Source organism: Bubalus bubalis, chromosome 1 (genome assembly GCF_019923935.1).
Source record: "Bubalus bubalis isolate 160015118507 breed Murrah chromosome 1, NDDB_SH_1, whole genome shotgun sequence".
NCBI lineage: Eukaryota > Metazoa > Chordata > Mammalia > Artiodactyla > Bovidae > Bubalus > Bubalus bubalis.
In genome coordinates, this window is record NC_059157.1 from 93990039 (window position 1) to 94008631 (window position 18593).

Sequence of the window (18593 nt, forward strand, 5' to 3'; positions counted from 1 at the left end):
TGATGATATAATCAGATATAATCAGATGATATAATCAGTAGATTATATCTACTACTATGGGCAAGAATCCCTTAAAAAAAATGGAGTAATCCTCACAGTCATCAAAAGATTCTAAAATGTAATACTTGCTTGCAATCTCAAAAGTAAGAGAATGATCGTGGTTCATTTCCAAGGCAAAGCATTCAACATTACAGTGATCCAAATAAGCAAGTAAATGTTTCCAGTTATCAACAAACCAAACATATACAAACATTTCAAGCACTAACCAAATAGACACCTTATAATAGCTGAAAGATAAGCTTCAAAAGATTTGCTTAGCAGAAAATTAATGGAAAAGAAAGCAATAAGAAAAAAAGATTCTACATTGATTAAGAAAGATATATATCTGTCAGTTCAGTTCAGCTCACTTCAGTCTCTCAGTCATATCTGACTCTTTGTGACCCCATGGACTGCAGCACACCAGGCCTCTATGTCCATCACCAACTCCAAGAGTTTACTAAAACTCATGTCCATTGAGTCATTGATGCCATCCAACCATCTCATCCTCTGTCATTCCCTTCTCCTCCTGCTTTCAATCTTTCCCAGCATCAGGGTCTTTTCAAATGAGTCGGCTTTTCTCGTCCAGGTGGCCAAAGTATTGGAGTTTCAGCTTCAACATCAGTCCTTCAAATGAACACCCAGGACTGATTCCTTTAGAATGGACTAGGCAGATCTCCTTGCAATCCAAGGGACTCTCAAGAGTGTTCTCCAACACCACAGCTCAAAAGCATCAGTTCTTCAGGGCTCAGCTTTCTTTATAGTCCAACTCTCACATCCATACATGACTACTGGAAAAACCATAGCCTTGACTAGATGGACATTTGTTGGCAAAGTAATGACTCTACTTTTTAATATACTATCTAGTTTGGTCATAAATTTCCTTCCAAGGTGTAAGAATCTTGTAATTTCATGACTGTAATCACAATCTGCAGTAATTTTGGAGCCCAAGAAAATAAACTCTGCCACCGTTTCCACTGTTTCCCCATCTATTTCCCATGAAGTGATGGAACTGGATGCCATGATTTTTGTTTTCTGAATGTTGAGTTTTAAGCCAACTATTTCACTCTCCTCTTTCACTTTCATCAAGAGGCTTTTTAATTCCTCTTCACTTTCTGCCATAAGGATGATATCATCTGCATATCTGAGATTATTGATATTTCTCCTGGCAAACTTGATTTAAGATTGTGCTTCATCCAGCCCAGCATTTCTCATGATGTACTCTGCATACATGTTAAATAAGCAGGGTCACAATATACAGCCTTGGAGTACTCCTTTCCCTATTTGGAACCAGTCTGTTGTTCCATGTCCAGTTCTAACTGTTGCTTCCTGACCTGCGTACAGATTTCTCAAGAGCCAGATCAGGTGGTCTGATATTCCCTTCTCTTTAAGAATTTTCCACAGTTTACTGTGATCCACCAAGTCAATGGCTTTGGCATCGTCAATAAAGCAGAAGTAGACGTTTGCCTGGAATTCTCTTGCTTTTTCAATTATCCAGTAGATGTTGGTAATTTGATCTCTAGTTCCTCTGCCTTATCTAAAACCAACTTGAACATCTGGAAGTTCACAGTTCACTTATTGTTGAAGTCTGGCTTGGAGAATTTTGAGCATTGTTTTATTAGTGTGTAAGTTGAGTGCAATTGTGTGGTAGTTTGAGCATTCTTTGGCATTGCCTCTCTTTGGGAATTGGAATGCAAACTGACCTTTTCTAGTTCTGTGGCCACTGCCTAGTTTTCCATATTTGCTAGCATATTGAGTGCAACTTTCACAGCCTCATCTTTTACAATTTGAAATAGCTCAACTGGAATTCCATCACCTCCACTTGCTCTGTTTGTACTGATGCTTCCTAAGGCCCACTTGACTTCACATTCCAGGATGTTTGGCTCTAGGTGAGTAATCACACCATCATGATTATCTGGGTTGTGAAGATCTTTTTTGTACAATCAATTGCATATTGTCTTTGTCTTCAAGTTTTGTTGAAGTTCTTATCTAGAATTGTCTCTACCTGACTGCTGTGGAATAATATTATCAGCTTGTTCCAGAACAGATAGCTGTGCAAATCAACAGATAAGGAGAAAATCAAAGAATCTTCAGAAATATGCAGAGCTGAAGTAGTTAGTCCTCTGATACTTTTTGTGTCCCTGAATGCTTAAGAATTTTATATAGGTTTTAGAAATGGCATGACTTAGCTCCATGCTCTAAATCTCATTGTTATTATGATCACTGATAGTGTTTATAGAGCTTAATATCCTTAAATAATAATTTATTATATATACTTTTTTTTAATATCACCTCATTTAAAATTTACAACGATCTAACATTCAATCCTGGTTCCCTGTTGTTGGCTCTGATAGTGAAGAATCTGCCTGCAATGCAGGAGACCCGGGTTCTACCTCTGGGTTGGGAAGATCCCCTGGAGGAGGAAATGGCAACCCACTCCAGTATTCTTGTCTGGAAAATCCCATGGAGAGAGGAGTCTTGTGGACTACAGTCCATGGGGTCTCAAAGTGTCAGACACGACGAAGCTACTAACACTTTCTCAGCATGCAACCCAGATACCTTTATTTTATCCATGTTACACTATCCATCAAATATTCATTTAATATATACAACATGTTAAAACATGTAAATATGTAAAGATCTTGCAATTCTTCCTTAACATGAAGATGGCATATGCTATGTGATTTAGTCCTTAACCTTTGCTTTAGTTTTTCAAACGTTTGGTAATTTGTATTATAAACAAATGACCTGGAAACTGAAGTGAAGTGTAGCTATTTTCAGGATGTCTGAGAATGGTTGTTCAAAATCTGTATATGAGTTCTTAATGAGAGTATCTCATATAAGGAGTAACAACATGTTAGTAAAAGGGCTTAGCTAGGGCTTCTTAACCTCCAAAAAGTATAAACATGAATCAATATAAGCTGTGCTGTCTTTGTCAAAATTGCCAATGAGAAATATACAATAGACTTTTAAAATAATTATTACATTTATCCTTACATGTATCCACTGTCTTCCCAGGTGGCTCAGTGATAAAGAATGCACCTGCCAAAGCAGGAGTCACAGGAAACTTGGGCTCAATCCCTGGATCAGGAAGAACCCCTGGAGAAAGAAATGACAATTCACTCCTGTATTCTTGCCTAAGAAATCTCATGGACAGAAGAGTCTGGCAGGTTATAGTCCATGAGGTCACGAGTCAGACATGACTGAGCACACACACACAAAATAAAACATACCTAGAAGGATAGGATAAATGTTGTTGTTTGTCATTTAGTCAGTGAGTTATGTCCAACTCTTGGGACCCCATGGGCTGTAGCTCTCCAGGTTCTTCTGTTCTTGGGATTTCCCAGGTATGAATACTGGAAGGGGTTCCCATTTCTTCTCCAGGAGATCTTCCTGACTCAGGAATCGAACCCATGTCTCTTCTGCAGCTCCTACATTAGTGGGTGGATTCTTTATCACTGAGCTACCTGGAAAGTACAAACTTCTAGCCACCATTGCGGGTATACTTTGTGGTTCTTTTCTAATCAATCAGTCCTACTTCAAACAGGGAAAACACAAGATATCATCTCCAGATACTGTGCTAGGTATTTTACTATATTATGTTTTAATGGTGGTTAGTGATTTTTTAGTTATTTGCTAGATATATTTATGTGCATGATATTGAAGATTTTAGAGCAGAGGTAGTGATATTTTGGAAACAGGAGCCATTTCTAAACTACAACCAGTAATATCTAATCTTATAATATCCCATTTGCCTATGAAAACAGCATATAAAATAAATCTATAAATTGAGGTGTTTTTTCCTTAAATAGGAATTGCTTTAAATTTGTAAATTTCTCTACTACAAAGATCACATAATTTCAGTTATTAAGTAGGAACTTTTATATTGTTGAGTTAGTTTCTTTCTAATTCTAAGTGTTTTTATCATGAAAGATGTTGAGTCTTCTCAAGTGCTTCTTTTGTAGAGATAATCACGTGCTTCCCCGCACACCACACTGCTACATTCTGCTGATGTGGCATAATACATTAATCAATTTTCACATGCTAAACCATCCTAGCATTCCAGGAGTAAATCACATTGATCATGGTGTATAATTCTTATAATATGCAACTGAGTTCTTTTTGATAGTGTTTTATTAAGGACTTTTACATCAATGTTCACAAGAATTACTGGTCTATCATATTCTTTTCTTACAGTATCTTTGTCTGACATTGGTATCAGAGTAATGCTGCCCTCACAGAATGAGTTTGGAAGTATTCCTTTCTCTTCAATTTGTTGGAAATGTTTGAGAAGTATTGGTATCAGTTCTTAAAAATGTTTGGCAGAATTCCATAGTAAAGTCATCAAGTTAGGGTTTTCTTCTGAATTTTAATTACTGATCAACTCTTTTTACTAGTTGTAATTTTATTCAAATATTCTAGTTATTCATGATTTAGTCTTGGTGGGTATCATGCTTCTAGGAATTGGTTCATTTTGTCTATGTTACCCAATATATTGGTATACAATCATTTATACTATTATCTTTATTACTTTTTATATCTGCATTATCAGTTAATACCGTCCTCACTTTTGTTTCAGATTTTACTAAATTAAGACTTCTATATTTTATATATGTTCATTTAGCTAAAGGTTTATCAGTTTTGTTGATGTTTTCAAGGAACCAAGTTTGAACTTCATTGGTTTTCTCTATTCCTCTATTTTCTACCTTATTTGTCTCTGCTCTAATTTCTATTATTTCCTTTCTCCTGCTAACTTTGGGTTTAATTTATTCTTGTCTTTCTAGTTTCTTAAATTATAAAATTATGTTGTTTATCTGAGATCTCTCTTGCTTTTCAATGTAAATATTTATAGCTATAAGCTCCGTCTTAGCCCTACTTTTAGTGCATACTATAAGTTTTTGAATGGTGTGTTTTCATCTTCACTCACCTCTAGTTTTAAATTCCTGTTGTAGTTTCTTTTTCAATCCATTGGTTTTTCAAAAGTGCATTGTTTAATTTCCACAAATTTGAATTTTTTTCTAGTTTTCCTTTTGTTATTGATTTCTAGCTTTATCCCATTGTGATTTTGAAATTTACTACATTTTAAATTATACTATGACTTTATTCTTGGCCCAGTATATGGTCTATCCTAGAAAATGCCCCATGTGCACTTGAAAGCAATGGCCATTCTCTTGTTGCTGGGTAGAATGTTCTATATCTGTCTATTATACCTAGTGCTTTACTGTGTTGTTTAAGTTCTTGATTGTCTTAGTAATCTTCTGACTTATTGTCCTGCTTTGTTCATATTTGTGAGTGGGTTATTACAGTTTCCAACTTTTATTGAAAACTATTTATTCCTTCAATTTTCTGCATATTTGCTTCATATATTTTGACCACCTGTCGTTAGGTGTGTAAATGCTGTTATACTTATTGATCTATTGAAAATTTTATTAAAATATGTCATTTGCTTCTTATATCTATTTTTTTTAAGTCTATTTTGTCTGATATTCATATAGCCACACTTACCATCTTTTGGTAATTATTATCATGGACTGTATTTTTTACTCCTTTACTTTCAACCTGTTTGTGTCTTTGAATTTAAAATTAATCTCTTGCAAACAGAATATAGTTGGATCATAAGTTTTTATCTGTCCAGTCAATCTCTGTCCTTTGATTGAATAGTTTAATCCATTTGCTTGTAAAAAGGGAATTATGCCTATCATTATATTTTCATATTTTTCTAAAAAAAAAATCCTTATAGCTTTTTATTTTTTGTCTCTAATACTCTCAGTATTGTCTTGTTTTGAGTTTAGTTGAATTTTTATAGTGAGAAGTTTAAGTTCCTTTCTATTTTCCTTTTGTGTATATTCTATTGCTATTTTCTTTGTAGCTACCATGGATATTACATTTAATGTTATATACTTATATAATTCTAATTAGAATTTATACTAGCTTAACATCAATAAGATACAAAAACTATGCTCCTTTACCTCTCTTTCTCCCAACTTTTGGTTCTTGAATTCACAATATTGCCTCTTTTTATATTGTATGCCCCCAAACAGAAATTAATTTTAAAGTGCATTAGATGGCAGAGTAGCAGGATGTGAGCTCATCTTCTCCTGCAAGAACTCCAAAATTACAACTTGCTGCTGAACAACAGTCGACAGGAGAATGTTGGATCCCATCAAAAAAAAAAAAAAAGAAAAACACGTCCAAGGGCAAAGTAGAAACCCCAGCAAGACAGTAGGAGGGGTGAAATCACATTTAGAATCAAGCTCCATACCCACCAGACACTCAGAGGGCTCAAACAAAACTTTTGCACACCAGGAGACCCCCATAGAGATGGAGTCAGACCTGCCTTTGAGTGTCTCCTACAGAGGTATGGGTCAGCAGTGGTCTGCCATATGGGCAGGGGATCTGGGTGCAGCAGACCTGGGTAGGGAATAAGCCCTCTTGGAGGAGGTCACCATTAACCCCACCATAGAGCTGCCAGAACTTACAAAGGACTGGTGAAACTATTGGAGGGCACAAACAGAATCTTGTGCACACCAGGACCCAGGAGAAAGGATCAGTGACCCCATAAGAGACTGACCCAGACTTTCCCCTGAGTGTCCAGGAGTCTCCAGCAGAGGCGTGGGTCAATGGTCTCCTGCTGCAGGGTTGGGGGCACTGAGTGTGGCAGTGTATGCATGGGACTTTTTGAAGGAAGTCATCATTATCTTCATTACCTCCACCATAGTTTGGCCTCTGGTCAAACAACAGGGAAAGAACACAGTCTCTCCCATCAACATAAAATTGGATTAAAGATTTACTGATCATGGCCCTGCCCATCAGAGCAAGACCCAGTTTACCCCTCAGTCAGTCTCTCCCACCAGGAAGCTTCCATAAGCTTTTTATCCTTCTCTATCAGAGAGCAAACAGAATGAAAACCACAATCACAGAAAACTAGTCAAACTTATCACATGGAACATGGCCTTGTCTAACTCAATGAAACTGTGAGCCATGCCATATAGGGCCACTCAAGGTGGACCTGTCATGGCGGAGAGTGCTAACAAAACGTGGTCCACTGGAGAAGGGAATGGCAAACCACTTTAGTATTCTTTCCTTGAGAACCCCGTGAACACTATGAAAAGGCAAAAAATAGGGCACTGAAAGATGAATTCCTCAGGTCGCTAGGTCTCCATTATGCTGCTGGAGAAAGTGGGGAAATAATACCAGAAAGAATGAAGAGATAGAGAAAAAGCAATAACAATATCCAGTTGTGAATGTGACCACTGATGGAAGTCCAATGCTATAAAGAACAACACTACAAAGGAACCTAGAGAGTTAGGTCCATGAATCAAGGCAAATTGGAAGTGGGCAAACGGGAGATGGCAAGAGTGAACATAGACATTCTAGGAATCAGTGAACTAAAATGGACTGGAATGGGTGAATTTAACACAGATGGCCATTATATTTGCTACTGTGGGCAAGAATCCCTTAGAAGCAATGGAGCAGCCCTCATAGTCAACAAAAGAGTCCGAAATGCAGTACTTGGATGCAATCTCAAAAACGACAGAATGATCTCTGTTTCTGAGGCAAACCATTCAATATCAGAGTAATCCAAATCTATGCCCCAACCAGTAATGCTGAAGAAGCTGAAGTTGAATGGTTCTATGAAGACTTACAAGACCTTTTAGAACCAACAACCAAAAATATGTCTTTTTCATTACAGAGGACTGAAATGCAAAAGTAGGAAGTCAAGAAACACCTAAAGTAACAGGAATATTTGGCCTTGGAGTGCAAAATGAAGCAGGGCAAAGGCTAATAGAGTTTTGCCAAGAGAATGCACTGGTCATAGCAAACACTTCCAATAACACAAGAATAAACTCGACACATTGACATCACCAGATGGTCAATACCAAATTCAGATTGATGATATTCTTTCCAGCCAAAGATGGAGAAACTCTATACAGTCAGCAAAAACAAGCCCAGGAGCTGACTGTGGCTCAGATCATGAACTCCTTATTGCCAAAATCAGACTGAAGTTGAAGAAAGTAGGGAAAACCATTAGACCATTCAGGTATGACTTAAATCAAATCCCTTACGATTAAACAGTGAAAGTGAAAAACAGATTCAAGTAATTAAATCTGATAGAGTGCCTGATGAAATGTGGACAAAGGTTTGTGATTTTTTTTTACAGGGGGCAGTGATCAAAAGAATCCCCAAGAAAAAGAAAAGTAAAAAGGCAAAATGGTTGTCTGAAGAGGCCTTACAAACAGGTGAGAAAAGAAGAGAAGCTCAAGACAAAGGACAAAAGGAAAGATACACCCATTTAAATGCAGGGTGCCAAAGAATAGCAAGGAGAGATAAGAAAGCCTTCCTCAGGGATCAATGCAAAGAAATAGAGAAAAACAATAGAATGGGAAAGTCTAGAGATTGCTTCAAGGATATTAGAGATACCAAGGGAACATTTCATGCAAAAAAATGGGCACAATAAAGGACAGAAATGGTATAGACCTAACAGAAGCAGTAGATATTAAGAAGAGGTGGCAAGAATACACAGAAGAACTTTACAAAGAAGATCTTCACAACCCAGATAATCACAATGGAGTAATCACTCACCTAGTGCCAGACATCCTGGAATGTGAAGTCAAATGGGCCTTAGGAAGCATCACTAAAAACAAAGCTAGGGAAGGTAATGGAATTTCAGTTAAGTTATTTCAAATCCTAAAAGATGATGCTGTGAAAGAGCTGCCCTCTATATGCCAGAAAATTTGGAAACATCAGAAGTGGCCACAATATTGGAAAAGGTCAGTTTTCATTCCAACCCCAAAGAAAGGCAATGCCAAAGAATGCTCAAATTACCACACAATTGCACTCATCTCACATGCTAGCAAAGTAATGCTCAAAATTCTCCAAACCAGACTTCAAGAGTATATGAACTGTGAACTTCCAGATGTTCAAGTTGGATTTAGAAAAGACAGAAGAACCAGAGACCAAACTGCCAACATCTGCTGGATCATCAAAAAAGCAAGAGAGTTCCAGAAAAAAATCTACTTTTGCTTTATTGATGATGCCAAAGCAATTTACTGTGTGGTTCACAACAAATTGTGGTAAATTCTTCAAGAGATGAGAATATCAGACTACCTTACCTACCTCCTGAGAAATCTGTATGCATGTTGAGAAGCAACAGTCAGAACTGGACATGGGACAACAGACTGGTTCCAAATAGGGAAAGAAGTACATCAAGGCTGTATATTGTCACTCTGTTTATTTAACCTATAGGCATAGTACATCATGTGAAATGCCGGGCTGGATGAAGCACAAATTGGAATCAAGATTGCCAGGAGAAATATCAATAACCTCAAATATACAGATGACACCACACTTATGGCAGAAAGTGAAGAGGAACAAAAGAGCCTCTTGATGAAACTGAATGAAGAGAGTGAAAAAGTTGGCTTAAAACTCAACATTAGGAAAAGTAAGATCATGGCATCCAGTCCCATCACTTCATGGAAAATAGATGGGGAAACAATGGAAACAGTGACAGACTTTATCTTTTGTGGCTCCAAAGTCACTGCAGATGGTGACTGAAGCCATGAAATTATAAGACACTTGCTCCTTGGAAGAAAAGCTATGACAAACTTAGACAGCATACTAAAAGCACAGTCATTACTTTGCCAACAAACATCCCTCTAGTCAAAGTTATGGTTTTTCCAGTAGTCATGTATGGATGTGAGAGTTGGACTATAAAAAGAGCCCCAAAGAATTAATGCTTTTGAACTGCTGTGGTGTTGAAGAAGACTCTTGAGAGTCCCTTGGACTGCAAGGAGATCCAACCAGTCCATCCTAAAGGAAATCAGTGTTGAATATTCATTGGGAGGACTGATGCTGAACCTGATACTTCATTACTTCAGCCACCTGATGCGAAGTACTGACTCATTGGAAATGACCCTGATACTGGGAAAGATTGAAGGAGGGAGGAAAAGGGTACAATAGAGGATGAGATGGTTGGATGGCATAACCAACTCAATGGACATGAGTCTGAGTAAGCTCTGGGTGTTGGTGATGGACAGGGAAGCCTGGCATGATGCAGTGTATGGGATCAAAAAGAGTTGGACACGACTGGGTGATTGAACTGAACTGAACTGAGTCATTAAATTTTTAAGAAGAAAAACAAGATTTTTATCTCATCAAATATCTACAAACAATAAATGTTAGAGAAGGTATAGGAAACGGAACCCTTCTCCACACTTGTTTACATGCTAATTCACTTCAATCGTGTCTGACGCTTCATGACCTTATCAACTATACCCAGCCAGGATTCTCTTACCTTGGGATTCTCTAGGCAACAATACTGGAGTGGGCTGCCATATCCTCCTTTTCAACCCAGAGATCAAACGAACATCTCTTATATCTCCTGCATTGGTAGGCAGATTCTTTAACACTAGCACCTCCTGGGAAGCCATCTACATAGTTGGTGGGAAAGCAAATTGGTGTAGCACCATGGAGAACAATATGCAGGTTTCTTGAAAAACTAAAAATAGAGTTACCATACGATCCAGCAATCCCAGTCCTGGAAATATATCTGGAAAAGATGGAAACTCTAATTTAAAAAGATACATATACCCCAATGTTCAGTGCAACATTATTTACAATAACCAAGTAACCTGAATGTCCACTGGCAGATTATTGGATAAATGAGATGTGGTATAAACCCCATGAACAGTATGAAAAGGCAAAATGATAGGACACTGAAAGAGGAACTCCCCAGGTCAGTAGGTGCCCAATATGCTACTGGAGATCAGTGGAGAAATAACTCCAGAAAGAATGAAGGGATGGAGCCAAAGCAAAACAATACCCAGTTTTGGATGTGACTGGTGATAGAAGCAAAGTCTGATGCTGTAAAGAGCAATATTTCATAGGAACCTGGAATATTAGGTCCATGAATCAAAGTAAATTGGAAGTTGTCAAACAGAAGATGATAAGAGTGAACATTGACATTCTAGGAATCAGCAAACTCAAATGGACTGGAATGGGTGAATTTAACTCAGATGATCATTATATCTACTACTGCAGGCAGGAATCCCTTAGAAGAAATGGAGTAGCCATCATAGTCAACAAAAGAGTTGACAGAATGATCTCTGATCAAAAATGATAGAATGACCCCTGTTCATTTCCAAAGCAAACCATTCAACATCACGGTAATCCAATCTTATGCCCCAACCAGTAATGCTGAAGAAGCTGAAGTTGAACAGTTTATGAAGACCTACAAGACCTTTTAGAACTAATACCCAAAAAAGATGGCCTTTTCATTATAGGGGACTGGAATGCAAAAGTAGGAAGTCAAGACACACCTGTGGTAACAGGCAAATTCGGCCTTGGAATATGGAATGAAGCAGGGCAAAGGCTGAGTGTTCCCAAGAGAACAGACTGGTCATTGCAAACACCCTCTTTCAAAAACACAAGAGAAGACTCTACACATGGACATCACCAGATGGTCAACACCGAAATCAGATTGATTATATTCCTTGCAGCCAAAGACGAAGAAGCTTTATACAGTCAGCAAAAACAAGACCAAGAGCTGACTGTGGCTCATATCATGAACTACTTATTGCCAAATCAGACTTAAATTGAAGAAAGTGGGAAAAATCACTAGCCCATTCAGGTAAGACCTAAATCAAATCCCTTATGATTATACAGTGGAAGTGAGAAATAGATTTAAGGGACTAGATCTGATAGACAGAGTGCCTGATGAACTATGGACTGAGGTTCATGACATTATACAGGAGACAAGGATCAAGATCATCCCCATGGAAAAGAAATGCAAAAAAGCAAAACGGCTGGCTGGGGAGGCCTTACAAATAGCTGTGAATAAAAGAGAAGTGAAAAGCAAAGGAGAAAAGGAAAGATATAAGCATCTGAATGCAGAGATCCAAAGAATAGCAAGGAGAGATAAAAAAAAAAAAAAGCCTTCCTCAGTGATCAATGCAAAGAAATAGAGGAAAACAATGGGAAAGACTAGAGATCTCTTCAAGCAAATTAGAGATACCAAGGGAACATTTCATGCAAAGATGGGTTTGATAAAGGACAGAAATGGTATGGACCTAACAGAAGCAGAAGATATTAAGAAGAGGTGGCAAGAATACACAGAAGAACTGTACAAAAATGATCTCTATGGCAAAGATAATCATGATAGTGTGATCACTCACCTAGAGCCAGACATCCTGGAATGTGAAGTCAAGTGGGCCTTAGAAAGCATCACTATGAACTAAGCTAGTGGAGGTGATGAAATTCCAGTGGAGCTATTTCAAATCCTGAAAGATGATGCTGTGAAAGTGCTGCACTCAATATGCCAGCAAATTTGGAAAACTCAGCAGGGGCCACAGGACTGGGAAAGGTCAGCTTTCATTCCAATCCCAAAGAAAGGCAATGCCAAAGAATGCTCAAACTACTGCACAATTGCACTCATCTCACACGCTAGTAAACTAATGCTCAAAATTCTCCAAGCCAGGCTTCAGCAATAGGTGAACCATGAACTTCCAGATGTTCAAGCTGGTTTTATAAAAGGCAGAGGAACCAGAGATCAAATTGCCAACATCCACTGGATCATGGAAAAAGCAAGAGAGTTCCAGAAAAACACCTATTTCTGCTTTATTGACTATGCCAAAGCCTTTCACTGTGTGGATCACAATAAACTGTGGAAAATTCTGAAAGAGATGGGAATACCAGACCACCTGACCTGCCTCTTGAGAAACCTGTATGAAAGCCAGGAAGCAACATCTAGAACTGGGACATGGAACAACAGACTGGTTCCAAATAGGAAAAGGAATATGTCAAGGCTGTATATTGTCATCCTGCTTATTTAACTTTTATATGCAGAGTACATCATGAGAAACGCTGGGCTGGAAGAAGCACAAGCTGGAATCAAGATTGCTGGGAGAAATATCAATAACCTCAGATATGCAGATGACACCACCCTTATAGCAGAAAGTGAAGAGGAACTGAAAAGCCTCTTGATGAAAGTGAAAGTGGAGAGTGAAAAAGCTGGCTTAAAGCTCAACATTCAGAAAATCAAGATCATGGCATCTGGTCCCATCACTTCATGGGAAATAGATGGGGAAACAGTGGAAACAATGTCAGACTTTATTTTGGGGGGCTTCCAAATCACTGCAGATGGTGACTGCAGCCATGAAATTAAAAGACACTTACTCCTTGGAAGGAATGTTATGACCAACCTAGATAGCATATTAAAAAGCAGTGATATTACTTTGCCAAAAAAAGTCCATCTAGTCAAGGTTATGGTTTTTCCAGTGGTCATATATGGATGTGAGAGTTGGACTGTGAAGAAAGCTGAGCGTCGAAGAATTGATGCTTTTGAACTGTGGTGTTGGAAAAGACTCTGAGAGTCCCTTGGACTTCAAGGAGTCCATTCTAAAGGAAATCAGTCCTGAGTGTTCATTGGAAGGACTGATGCTGAAGCTGAAACTCCAATACTTTGACCACCTCATGCAAAGAGTTGACTCATTGGAAAAGACTCTGATGCTGGTAGGGTTTGGGGGCAGGATGAGAAGGGGACAACAGAGGATGAGGTGGCTGAATGGCATCACCGACTCAATGGACATGAGTTTGAGTGAACTCTGGGCGTTGGTGATGGACAGCGAGGCCTGGTGTGCTGCTATTCATGGTTGGATACGAGTGAGCGAGTGAAGTGACTGATATACATACAATGAAATACTAATCAACCATAAAAATGAGTGAAATAATGTCATTCGTAGCAACATGGATAGGCCTAGAGATTAAATGATTGAGACAGAGTAGAAGAAATAATCATTTGATATCACTGACATGTGAAATCTAAAAAATGATACAAATAAAAGTATTTACAAAATGGAAATAGACTTTCAGATATAGAAAAAATAAATTATGGGTTCTAAAGGGAGGAATTAACAGATACACACTATGATATATAAAATAGGTAAACAACAAGGACCTACTGTATAGAATAGGGAACTATACTGAGTATCTTTTAATCATGTATAAGGCTAAAAATTTGAAAAATATTTTTAGAAATATATATACACACACATATATGTATATGATATACATATATCAGTTCATTTCAGTTCAGTTGCTCAGTCTTGTCCAATATATATTTATATATAGATAAATAATACATATATTATTGTATCAGTGAGTTCAGTTGGTCAGTCATGTCCAACTCTTTGCAACCCCATGGACTGCAACATGACAGGCTTCCCTGTACATCATCAATTCCCAGAGCTTACTCAAACTCATGTCCATCAAGTCGGGGATGCCATCCAACAATCTCATCATATATATATATATATATATATATATATATATATATATATATGGGTGTCCCTATATATCCACTGGTGGCCCAGTGGATAAGACTGCGCTCTTAATGCAGGGGATCTGGGGTCAACTCCTGGTCAGGGAACTTTATCCCACATGCCACAACTAAGATCTGGCTCAGTCTAAATAAATAATATACTTTATATATTTATATATAAAATATATTATATATATAAAAAATATATAATATATATATATAACACTATATATGTATACCTATATATATGTATATAACTGAGTCATTGGAAGTTTGTAAATCAACTGTATTTCAAAAATTTTGAAAAAAGAGACCCAGATTTGGAGTTATGAATCAAATTTATGGTAACACCAGCACTAATTAGTTCTTTAATTATATTATTTTCAATATTAGTCTTCAGTTTCTATGATTCGTGGAGAAACCAAAAAGTACACTTATCAGTCACTGCTATAATAATATTAGCTTTTATGATTGTTCAATTATTTATCTTTATTGAGATCTGTATTTATCCATACAGTTTTTAATTACCATATCAGTTCTGTTCAGTTCAGTCGCGCAGTCGTGTCTGACTCTTTGTGACCCCATGAACTGCAGCACGCCAGGCCTCCATGTCCATCACCAACCCCCGGAGTCCACCCAAACCCACGTCCATCGAGTTGGTGATGCCATCCAACCATCTCATCCTCTGTCGTCCCCTTCTCCTGCCTTCAATCTTTCCCAGCATCAGGGTCTGTTCAAATGAGTCAGCTCTTCTCATCAGGTGGCCAAAGTATTGGAATTTCAGCTTCAACATCAGTCCTTCCAATGAACACCTAGGACTGACCTCCTTTCGGATGGATTGGTTGGATCTCCTTGCAGTCCAAGGGACTCTCAACACCATAGTTCAAAAGCATCAATTCTTTGGCACTCAGTTTTATTTATAGTCCAACTCTCACATCCATACATGACCACTGGAAAAGCCATAGCCTTGACTAGACCGGCCTTTGTTGGCAAAGTAATGTCTCTGCTTTTGAATATGCTATCTAGGTTGGTTATAACCTTCCTTCCAAGGAGTAAGCGTTTTTTAATTTCATGGCTGCAATCACCATCTGCAGTGATTTTGGAGCCCAAAAAATAAAGTCTGACATTGTTTCCACTGTTTCCCCATCTCTTCGCCATGAAGTGATGGGACCGAATGCCATGATCGTAGTTTTCTGAATGTTGAACTTTAAGCCAACTTTTTCACTCTCCTCTTTTATTTTCATCAAGAGGCTCTTTAGTTCTTCTTCATTTTCTGCTATAAGGGTGGTGTCATCTAGTACCCTTTCAGTCAACCTTGCTGGACTCGATTAAGTATTTCTTACAGGGCAAGCCTAATGCTTACAGACTCCTTCAGCTTACATTTATCGGGAAATATCTTAATTTCTCCCTAACTCTCGAAAGACAGTTTCACAAGTTAAAGGATTCTTGTTGTGTAGCTTTTTCTTTTAGCAATCTGAACATAACAGCCCACAGTTTTTTATACCCAAAGTTTCTGATGAGCAGTATGCTGATTATCTTATTAAATATCTTTGAGTTCATCTTATGTGTAGTTCACTGAGCTTCAATGTTCATATTCATGTCTTTATACAAATTTTGAAAGTTTCTGGCCATTATATCTTCAAGTACTCTTTCTTTTCTCTATCTGGAGTTCCTATGATATATATGCTGATCCATCTGATGATATTCCACAGGTCACATAGGCTCTGGTCATTTCTTCAATCTTTTTGTCTTCCATTTGGACTATAAAGAAAGCTTAAGTGTCAAAGAATTGATGCTTTTGAACTGTGGTGTTGGAGAAGACTCTTGAGAGTCCCTTAGACTGCAAGGAGATTCAGCCAGTCCATTGTAAAGGAGATCAGTCCTGGATGTTCATTGGAAGGACTGATGTTGAAGCTGAAACTCCAATACTTTGGCCACCTGATGCAAAGAGCTGACTCGTTTGAACAGACCCTGATGCTGGGAAAGATTGAGGGCAGGAGGAGAAGGGGACGACAGAGGATGACATGATTGGATGGCATCACCAACTCAGTGGACATGGATTTAGGTAGACTCTGGCAGTCGATGATGGACAGGGAGTCCTGGCGTGCTGCGGCTCATGGGGTCACAGTCAGAGATGACTGAGTGACTGAACTAAACTGATTCCTCATACAGGATGATTTCCCATTACCTTATCTTCAAGTCTGCTGATTCTTTCTTGTACCTGCTCAAAGCTGTCTGTTAAAACATCTAGTAAAATTTTTAAGCATCATTGTACTTTATAGCTGCAGAAAAAAATTTAGTCTCTTTTTAGGGTTTCCATCTCTTTATTAATATTCCAATTTTGTTCACACATCATCTTCTCAATTTTCTCCCTATATCCCCTTAGTTCTTTGAGTATTTTTAAAACATTTGTTTTAAAATCTCCATCTATTATATTTTCCATTAGGCTTTTCCTCAGGAACAATTCTGTTGACTTTTTTTTTTCTCTTTGAATGGGCCATACCTTCCTGTTGCTTTGTATGCCTTATGATTTTTCTGTTGAAAAATGAACCCTTAAATCTAATAATGTGGCAACTCTGAAAATCATATTTTCCTTCTTCCCCAGCGGTTATTTATTTATTTATTTTTGACTGGGGTAAGGGGTGGGGGCAGGCATGGGAGGATTGTTGTCTTTTTGTTGTTGTTTGTTTGTTTGTTTTTTGGCTTTTGTTTTTGTTTTAATTCCAGGCTGTCTCTGTGCTAAGCATCAGCTTTAGGTATATAAATTTAAGGTCTTCTCAGCCTTTCCCCAGGTGTGCACACTTTAAAATTCTCATTGTATAGTAAGTCCTCTACATATGAACTAGCTCCATTCCAGGAGCATGTTCATAAGTCCGATTTATTCTTAAATCCAGCAAAGTTAGCCTAGGTACCCAGCTAACACAATCAACTATATAGTATTGTACTCTAATAGGTTTGTAATACTTTTCACACAAATTATAATGTAAAAAAGAAACAAATACAAAAAATAAAGAAAATATTTTAAATCTTACAGTACTGTGCTTTGAAAAAATGCAGTAGCCCAGTACACCAGCTGGAATATAGGGGCTGGAATCAGGTGAACAGTGAAGAAAAGTAACTGACTGGAGAAGGGAGAGGAGGTGGGTGATGGCAGGGGTGAAGCATCATCAGCGATAGGAGACGGAAGACAAGCAGCGATTTCACTCATACCTGATGTTGACAGCACAGATTCTGATTCCTTGTTGGATTCAATTCTATTTCCTCTCTTAAAAAAAGAAAAAGAAAAAAAAAATCCAAAGATGTCTGAGTAGTAGCTCTTTTTTCTCATTACAGATGACACAGTAGCAATGGATAGTATTTCAAATGGCTGCTGCAAACTTGTGTACTGCTCTACGTTGGGATCCTGGGCTTCAAAAACTAACAGTCAACCATATGTCTGAACAACATGTGTAAAACTACTTTTAAAAATTTAACCTGAAATCCCAATAATATAACCTGAAAAATCTATTAGACAAGTAAAGAGATGTAATGAAGTTGAAAAATACAAAACACAATACATATATAACTAACAGTACCTCTTTGTATAAAGAAAATGCCCTTGCCATTTCCTTGCATCATGAATCTCTTTGGTTCTTCATCTTAATCCTCCTTTTGTCTCTCGTCATCCTTTCTCTGGCCCTCCAATTCCATCAAATCTTCATTAGCAAACTCCTCTTACTGCACAGCAACAGTACTGTACAGTAGAGTACCCAAAAGCACAGCCACTTGTAAGGGCTGCATGCACAAGAAAATGTATGCCAGATACATGAACAAACTTACATGACTGGACAAGTGAATACGTGTTTGCATCTTTGAAAGTTCTCAACTTGAAGGTTCATATGTAGGGGACTCACTGTATACACACTCATTTTTGAATGTCCAGGTCTTTAATGTCTGGTTGCAGAAGGGGTAAAAAGTTGAAAACCTTCTTCAACAGACTCCAGAGTTATAGCAGTTACAGTCAGAAAGTCTCTGTCAGTGCAGTTATTGGCAGGTAGAGAGACAGATTACTGATGGTACCTACTCCATTTTCCCAGAATCCTCTGGACAATCTTTGGTAATATATTTTAAGAAACTCTCAGTTGAACTTTGCACAAATTTTGTCCTTAGCCCCATATTTCAACCCCAAACATAAAAATCAATACTCTTGATTAAAAAAAAATAGACTATTTCCTTTTGATAGAATGTGCATTAACTTAAT